Consider the following 9,044-nt stretch of genomic DNA (forward strand, 5'->3'; position numbering starts at 1 on the left):
GTGATGTCTTCAGTCCAACCCCCCCCCCCCAAAAAAAAAAAAAATCCTATTTACAGTCATATGAAAACATAGTTGCCAATTAATTAGCAACTATCTTGATAATTGAAGTAATCATGACCTTAATGATGTCCTTTAGTTTTTTTCCAGCTATGTGTACATGCCACTCACCCATTTTGCCAGTGCTTCTCTGACAGTCGTTGCTTTGGCGGCCTGGAGACATAACAGGACATTCAGTTAACAGAGAGAAGCTGAATGATTAAACACACATTATACAATGCTACATATGTTGTGAACATGTATTACATTTCTTATTTTAAGGATAAGACTGGTATTCTTAACCAGGGTGACTTCACGGACAGTCGGACATATTTCTCTTTCACCTTCTACAATATAGTTTTAAGATAAACGGTGTAACAGAAACGACCGGACGCGTTTACAACAGAGCAGATATTATCCTGTTATTTAACGCTAACTGACATCTAGCTAATTAAAGTTAGCCCGTGTTAGCTCCACAGCTACGCCAACGTCGCATGTAACGTCGGCCAAGCTACCAGATACGAAGCCACATGCATGTTCTGAATTCTGGTTACAGTAAGAAATGTATATATGAGCTGAAATAAAGCTGAAAAGAGCAACGAAAAAAGAGCCGACAACACAAACACTCACCATGTTGATGGTCTGCTCCGGTTGCTATGGCACTGACAGGCAGCCTACAAGCTGCGCACGCGCGGTGTAGCTGTGATTGGGTTTGTTTGACCCAGTAAAAAATACATATTTAATTGCAGATGAAGAAGATATGCGTACTTATGGTACTAGGCTACTATAATCATGTGTCTATATCTGCTGTTAATAATAATATATTTTTAAAATCCTCCCCCATAATAATGACAACTGGTGCACCCACTCTCTATAAGGAGCTACCCACCCCAGCTGGTGTTATTGTCATGCATGCTGCACAATTATAGGAAATACCTTCCTTGAGTAAGTGTGCAACTAGGCAGCCCCTTCAGGTGAAAGAGTCACATGTACCTCTGCTATGTTTCTGTCTGCCTTCATCATGTGGATGATATTAATTGGACATATTATACCGTTCCCTTAGCTGTGATAAAATACTGTTATTTAGTGTTTAAGTGTTTTAAAGTTCAACTCCTTTCTGTTTCACAGCTGGATCATCCCCTGCTATACTGACAACTTGACAGCCAAGGTTACAATTACTTCTTTGACTTTCAGTACCAACACAATGTGATGTGATTCTGGTCAAATTTTGCTTTAGATATGGACAAAGATTTGTTTGTGTGTGTGTGTGTTTGTGTGTGTGTGTGTGTGTGTGTGTGTGTGTGTGTGTGTGTGTGTGTGTGTGTGCGTGCGCGCGCTTGTGCTTTGCTGCAGCTGATACCTCTTTATATAGCTTTGCGATACTGCCCTCCAGTGATAAAACTTGAGTATTGCATCAGTCTGTTGACAGTAAGCCTTGACTCTGACCTTGAATCAACTGTGGACATTCCACACTCATTCCATTTCATTATATAGTGAAAATACAGTAATTCACTTCCTAGATAGAAAAGATAATTATGGCAAAAAAATCTAATAGCCTGCTATATAATCAATGAAATTATATAATATGTACTAAAACATATCTCAGGGGATCATTAAAGTTGCTGCATAGTAATTAATAGTTTAAATCAAAATTGGTGCCGCCCTGTAGCAGTATCAGTAAAAACAGTAGATGTGATAGACACCAATGCACACAAATAATATCACCCCATGGTTCCAACCCCGGGACACCATGATGATAGTGCTGAAAATAACACATGCACACCAGTTCTCACTGGGATTATCTCAATTTTCCACAGGATAATTATCTATGTAATATATGTAAAATACGTATGCCAGCAAGCATTTGACAATATAATCTTTTTTGTTGCTATCTCTCCAATGGGACACTGAGGTAGAAGCAGTGCTAAAGGTAGCTTACTATATTCTTGTGATGAAGACTCACTACATCCAGAAGATAGTGCTAAAAATAACTCTGACCTTTTAAACTACTATATTCAACAAGAACCTATACTCTTATAATGAACCTTATCCAGCACATAATCTATCCGCATGATGGCCTCTATTAAAGCAATAAAATCTGACCTATTAGATCATGTCATTGTATTCAGAAAGGGAGCATCTTTGTTTTATGTCTTGTTAAAGTTACTCCATTAATGATAATTCTATATGTTTGAATGAGAATTGCCCAAATGCCACTGTGAGCCCCAACAGTTTCATGAATCATGCTAAATGTTTGGAGTCACTGACCTTCAAAGACCAAAGAAGGAAAAGGAACAGTTTGGAGTGACAGTGACTCACGTAATGAGTCACTACATTACACATTATCTATACATTATAAATGATATGGGGAAAGAAGAAGGTGAATGGACAGACACTTATGATATACAGTTTGATAGTGCCTACATATTTGTAATAGTGATTTAAACATATGTCTGACAAATATATTTTGGAAGAAAACCGTGAATATTTGTAACACACCCGTCAGTGGAAGAAGTGAGCTCACCATGACAGGCCGGCCCATGCAGGCGGTGTACAGTGTCACCAACCCAAACACACAGCTCACAATACATCCACTGCAACTCTATAGCTGATGTCGATCCCGGGCGCATTGTTGTGTAGAGCGTTAACATGTTTAGTGACGTGCACATCTAAACAAACTGAAGGGGAGAGATATTATCTTGATTGAATGGCGGCCATTCATTTAGAGGTGCACAGCGGGCCTACTTGTCAGTTTGAGGCTGATTACATTTGGTAAATTTTTTTCAAAATTGGGACACTTCAAATTTATATTTGACCATTTCTTTCATTCACCATAACCAGTGTACACAGCATTATCTGTGCAGTGTCTGACACAGCTGCTAAATAACAGCCTCTTCCCTTTCCCCATTTGAATGGAGCTTTAATTAAATGACCAGGAAGTGGATTTAGATGCAGCAGCAGAGGGGCTCTTCAACCAGGAACGTGACTTGAAACTGAAACCTCAGGTTTAGGTTCGCAGTACACACTAGTTATTTCCTGCTCTAAAGATCTCGTCCCATATATCCACTGTGGCAGATCGGATACCCCTTAGTGGTGAATATTTCACAGGACGGTTCATGTGGGAGACGTGTGGGATAGCCTAGTGCTGGCCAGGCCTACCACAGGTGAAAGCTTACAATATATTACATTCAAAGATTAGCTCAACATTTTTGGGGGAACACTTATGTCCTTTCAATAAAATGCCAAATGCTGGTAAAATATGCAAGAGGCTGGTAGATTTGCTTTACTCACCAGCCAAAAGAACAATGGTAATCTATTGAGTTCTTGGTAAAATTTGAACATTCACAAGCCATTTGGCTCATGAAAAAAGAAGTTAATTTTGCACCCTGGCTGGAACTATTAATTGACAAACAAAAGCTGGGCTCAGTAACTGTGCATCTTCCTGGAGTCAGAAGTTGCCAGGTTTGGAGACCAAAACCAAAACTTGCTGTGCTACAGTCACAGAAGTGCTGGACAGAAAAAAAACAGACTTGTTTGTCAAGAATAAGTACCAGTATGTAACTCTCTTTGTATACTTTTTCTTCATGTACAGATTAAACAAACACAAAATGTTAATCAGTAAGCATCAGCTGTGTTGATAGGTGAACTTTGGACAGGGACAGGGTTGCTTTCATCCCCTGTTTCTTCATGACATAGTCTTCAAGTGCTTCTCTACTCTTATTGACCACTCAAAGAGTTCTACAACTCATGTCAACGTTCCCCCAATCACACACATTCATACACTGATAGCAGAGACTGCCATGCAAGGTGCCAACCAGTGATACAGCATTTATTATACCACCCTGCAATGGTCCTATGCTCACCCATTCACACACACACACACACAGATGCACATCAATGGTCCAGCCATCTGGAGCAATTTGGGGTTCAGGATCTCCCCCTAGGACACTTCGACATGTGGACTGAAGGAGCTGGGGATCAAACCATTGACCTTCTGATTAGTGGACATCCCACTCTACCTGAGTCAGTTACCCCATGTCTCCTGGCTCCACCTGTGTACTTTTTTTAATGCAGTGACATGAGACTAATATTGTTCTTCTCATCTCACTCTCATAAAGAAAACTGCTAGTGTATTGAAGTGTTGGATTTATTTAGGAGAAATAGGGGAAAGGGGACTTTTAGTAGACTGATTGTCCAGTAGGCATAGATGGGTTATCGCATGATAAGGTGGGCATGGGTCCAGGGTCATGCAGCCAAGAAGGACCGTTGGATTTAAAGATTTTTTCAAGTGTAGAAATATGTATTTAACGTAAATAGGCCTACATGTAAATAATATGCAATATAATTATATGCCTGTATGTGTATTTCGTAAAGTTTTAAATGCAATCGTGTAATGCTGTGATGTCTTATGTGTTCTGCACACTTGACTCTTGATCTTTTACAGTGGGGATTACACTTACACTTCACATATGGTTTTTGTTTTCTCCCCTGACGATATACATAATGTATGATGTGCATAATATGCATATGGCAAAACAGAACTAACATATAACATAATAATACAAAAACGGTACTTCTTGTAGGTATATTACTTAACACTATGCTATTGTGCACCCTTTGCAATTCTGGCCCAGGACGGGACCCATGGCCATCATTATCAGTTCATGCCAGCAGGTAGGTCCAAACAGTCGTCAAAGGTGGGAACTCAAAGTCATCTAACCATTAATGATTGACCTCTCCAAACATATCAGCATTTAGAAGTGGTTTGAAAGACTTGAAAATGGTTTCTGTCCTTACAGGTAACCTATAAAGGGTAGTGTTACAGATCGAGTGACTGCTCAGGGTTTTGAATGTGTGTGTGTGTGTGTGTGTGTGTGGAGTGGGCGGCGTCTTGAAGGCACAGGCAGGCAGTATAAAAGAAAGTGGACAGCCAAGAGCCAAGCTGGTCCATGCGTGTCAAAGATGGAGCAGTTTGTCTGATGGAAGATGCCACAAGCTACCGAAGATATGAGAAGTTCCCACACAGCTGATCACAACAAACAGGATCAGCCAGATTTAAACAGGAGCAGAAGGTCTGGAGGATGGAGGTTGAATGTTACTGAAAGGAAAAGTCGAAGCTTGGAGATCAGTGTCCATCGGATCGACAGGCCAACGCGATCATCCTACAATCTCCATGAAACCGCAAAATCTGCTTACCATGGACACATCTTGACCAGGTCAAAAACAAGACATACTGTGCCTGCTGCAACTCACAGTGACATCCCTCTGCCACCTATCACGGGATCAAGATGCACCTCTGGCAAAGTGGAACACACAGTTGCTCCACTAATACACAGAAAGGAGTCGGCCAAACCAAAAGGATATAGCACCCGTTTACCAACTGGTAACATGATGAGGAACACTGTGTTTCACATGATAGTTACACCATCCAGAAAGGCAAATCAGGAGTCTAAGAAATATAATCAAATCAGTGTTGCTTTTGCAGGGGGAGACAAAGCAGCCGTCCAGAGTTCAGAGACTACCAGCAGACTGATTAAACAGACTTTTGATGCTCAGCCAGGCGCATCATTGACTCAAGCACCGTTGGACCCTCCAGTGCGACAAAAGAAAAATGACGCTAGTGATGCCGGTGCCAATGACAGCAGCATGATGATGCCAGTCAGGGTTAAACATGATGCCAGTCTCTGCAAAGCAAGGCAACAAAGAGATTTCTGCTCCGATGACTCAGCTATTGAAACAGAATCTGGGGTTTCTGAGGACAAAGGTCATCCAGAGAGGTTGATGGAGGACAGTGATGATGAGTACTACACAGATCAGAGGATCGCAGAATGGGTCCTTAAAGTCAACTCCAGCCTCTTCTCAACAGGAAACGATGAGATGAAAAGCTCAAAACCTGCAGAGGAGCAAGACGTGGCGACCATAAAGATCATATACACTGGAGATTAAACCGACATACTAGAGTTGTTATTTCCAGTTTGCTCATCATTATTAAGTATATAGAGAAAAACTAGTAAGTGTATCTTGACTCAAGATCATTTCATCAACTTTTTCCATGATCAAGAATGAACTTTTACACTTAGGTATAATTATTGATGCATGCTTGCAATCGCACAGATATTAATGTGAGTAAAATCAGAATGTACAAACCTTGACCAATGAGGTCATCATTGGCTATATTCCAGGTTTTCTCTTCTCAGGATAAACTTTTTCTTAATGAATTTCAAGCTCTGAGTGTTATGACTGGTATCAGTTTTCAACACGTGCAAAGCCCAATCGTTGCGTGTTATAGATGTTCATGTTCCTCTCTTCAGTGCATGAAAATGTGTTTTTTCCCCCTTTTATTTACTGCAGAGGATAAACACAGTGGAGGTGATATTTAATTGGCTGTACATTACTTCCACCATCTGCTAAACAACAAAAAAAAACTTAAGTTCCAGCTTCTGTTTGTGCTGAAATAACAGACAGTTTTGGGATGTAAAGCAATCAGTCAGTCTCAACTACAGTCTCATTATATTACTTCATTAAACTAAGGGTTGACAACCAGTGAGTTGAGTTGAAGAACTTGCTGACATTAAAAATCATGTAGTTTTTCCCCATTAGGCCAGATTACCAGTCTGTAAAATGAAGACGTACATTAACTGTAGCATTAATGTATTTGATAAGACATATTTTTGACAGTGTAGATATTACCTGTTACAAGGTGGCTGCAGGGCTGAGGGCAACACCCATGGGACAGTGGCCAATACTTGTCTTGGTTTTTCTGCCCTGTGTTAACTCTGGGCAGCCCGGTTGGGGTGATGACTGTCAGTTCATTAACCTAAATGTTGCACACTCCTGCAACCTCAAGGACAGGCATCAAGTATATGACACAAAGCACTTACTGGGATGTAGGTTTACAAATTTTATTACGTAAGCCTAAAAATACCCACTCCTTTTTTGTTTTGACTTACTCAATTTTTATTTGAAATTGCATGTTATCTTTAACTTTTATTTTATCTAGAGCCGTTTTACTAAATAATTGTAGAATTTGATCAACTGTGCAAACCAGAAACCATAGCTACAATTTCATGTTCTTTAAGATCCCCTAAATATATGTCTTGGAATATACATACATAATTTGTCTAATATAGTTTTTCCACCAAAAAGTTAAATTGCCTTGTTAAACTCTTTAAGATGACCCCTACTCCTTCTCTCTCGTCAAAAAAATCTATTAATACGGAAACATTTTTCATTTTAAAAGGTAAAGTCACACATTTGTAAATTTGCATATTTGACCACGATTGACGAATTAGTTGTGATGTCACAAATCATGCTCATTCACATGTATAATTATTTTAAATACCTTATTATATCACTAAACTAACACAGACATCTTAAAACACTGCCAGATATAAGATACATGGATACACTAAGCGTTTTAATCAACATAGATTGTTTAAATAATGCACATATTAAGAAGAGAGGGGCACTTCAGACAACAAAAAGGGAACATTGGAAAAGCACAGAAGATCTTGGGGGCCACTTAGGCTCACCACAGGAGTACATGCACTGACCACAGAGACATTTGGTCTGACCAGAGGGGAACATGGACAACCCAGAAGGACACTCAGGCAGACCAAAGAGTAATGGGCCGACGTGAGGAGCACTTGAACCAAAAAGGGACACTTGGGCTAGAGCAGAGGGGCACTTGTAATGATGAGAGGGGCTCTTAACTTAACAAGAGGAACACTTGATGCAGATCACAGGGGCACATAGGCCAACCGGACCAGAGGGCACATGGCTGAGCAGATCTACTTTATTTAACTACTTTGCTATTCATTTTTTACTATCTTAACTATATGCTCTCCTCTCCTGGGGTGTATGAACAACCTAATCATACACGTTCATATATAATCTTTGTTTAATTAAGAGAAATCACATATTGAAGTTAGCTTTAATAAAAGAAAAGTTATATTTGGCTTATAATGATGTTGTCATTCAGACCTTACAGGCCAAAAGGAGGATGAGTGTCAGAGGAAGAGTGTCAATCTCCTTCACATGCCTGCTTATCAATTATTTTCAGCAGTGGTGATGAAGGTATTTAGTGTTCAACTCAGCACACTGATTTCACATCTTCTGTCACACACCAATCATGTGAGACAAACTGTAGTTCCTCTTCACAAGGCATGTGACACCACTGTGACACCACTTTTCCAGCCCCATCTCAGCCCACAGGGGGGTGTTTGGAGAGCAGATGACCCCCTATGTCCCCCTTTGTTTTTTCAGAGTAAGGTTTTAAAAAATGAAAAGAATAAAAGGAGGTGATGACTTAACATCCCACTTAAAACCATAACCTCCTGTCACATGTTCACTTATGTGTGTGTCATGGCCAGATTACCCTGCTGGCCCCGGGGACAAAAATTAGCTGTGGACCCCTATTGACCACCCCTTCCTACTACTTTATCTGTATTGTATCCTGTTACATTAGTAAAGAGTGCAACTGGAATATCACCTTCTGTTGGTTGGGGGTACAGAATGTCTGTTAGTTTAGGATATTTTGATTAAACAGATGTGTATTAAAGCTGCTATAGTCTATTTTTTTCTATTTTCAACAATGGTTGAAATGAACATGACAGCTCTTTGTTTTGGCTTTCAGAGCCACAGCTTGAGGTTTTGGTTCACTCTCACTGTGTTCTTTGTAGACACAGTATACAGCTGTTTTCAGAACACCAGCCCCATCCCCAAAAAAACTATCAAATCCCACTGTTACACTACCTACTGTACCCATCAACAAACAGCTGACAATGTTGAGAGTTTGTCACTTACTGTCACTCTTTAATATCCAAATGTGTGTGGCTGCATGAATGTGCAACTGCTTATAACAACTGTCTACCATAAACTTTAAAGGCCAATAATATGTATTCAGTTCATATCCAACCAAAGAAATCTGCAATTACTTAAATGACCACAAACGGGGCCCCTGAGGGTCTAGGGCCAGTTGCCTTACTGCTTTGCTGTATTTGAATATG

This window comes from Scomber scombrus, chromosome 19 (assembly GCF_963691925.1).
Source record: "Scomber scombrus chromosome 19, fScoSco1.1, whole genome shotgun sequence".
NCBI lineage: Eukaryota > Metazoa > Chordata > Actinopteri > Scombriformes > Scombridae > Scomber > Scomber scombrus.